The sequence below is a fragment of the Chrysochloris asiatica genome, unplaced genomic scaffold (assembly GCF_000296735.1).
Source record: "Chrysochloris asiatica unplaced genomic scaffold, ChrAsi1.0 scaffold00110, whole genome shotgun sequence".
In the NCBI taxonomy this organism is placed as follows: domain Eukaryota; kingdom Metazoa; phylum Chordata; class Mammalia; order Afrosoricida; family Chrysochloridae; genus Chrysochloris; species Chrysochloris asiatica.
Window position 1 is genome coordinate 3,799,550 of NW_006408628.1, and position 1,027 is coordinate 3,800,576.

Sequence of the window (1,027 nt, forward strand, 5' to 3'; positions counted from 1 at the left end):
TGGCAAGGAAAATCCAATATACCCTGGACTGCCATTAGAAAAAACAAATCTGTCTTGGAAGAAGTACAACCAGAATCCTTTGAAGTAAAGATGGCAAGTTTTTGTTTTTTTTTTACTCCACCTAGTATCTTTTTTTTTTTTTTTTCTTAAATGTTTTATTGTGAATTATGTGATAGTTTATATGGGAGAACATTAGTTTTACAATCATTCTATCATGTATTGTATCATTGCCATGGTTACAATCCCCTCCATGCATCACCAACCAACCAAAGGATATACCCTGCAAGCCTGCCCCCGTACTTCCCAGGTCTTCAGCTAAAGGGATGGCAAGTGTTTGTCTCATGTACTTTGGACATGTTCTCAGGAGGACCCAATCCATAGAAAAGGACATCATGTTTAGTAAAGTAGAGGGTCAGTGAAAACATGATATGAAATGATACAGTGGCTTCAACAATGGCCTCAAACATGCCAATAATTGTGAGGATGGCACAGGACCAGGCTGTATTTCTTTCTGTTGTACACAGGGGGGCTATGAGTGGGACCTGACTCGACGTTACCTAATAACAACAACAGTGCTGGTACGCTCTCCTGGGAGTACTGTTCCTAGAAATACATCTTCTTCACTTTCCACTACCATTTGAGGGGAAGCTTGGCTTTGGACTTACTTAAATATTTTATGTAGAACTTCATTAGCTCATTGCATAAAAAAGACATAACAGGGATGGTTTAAGTATTCTTCTATAATTGCATATTTTTAATTGCTCCATTTCCTTACATTTGCTAAGCCTAAATTCTTTCATCTTACTCATTCTGTCTGTTTTTCTCTTTATCTATTCCTCAACACTTTGAATTTTTGGTAGGGAAAAACAACCCTGTAAATGAACTTGTGCCATGGGTCTTTTGTTTTGCCCACTCACATTCATGTTGTGAATTGTAGGTCCTCTGGACGCTTTCTGACTTGCATTATCCATAAAAACAAAAACCAAGACTTTCATTTAAATATTATGTTCTCTAGATTTTTTTTTTT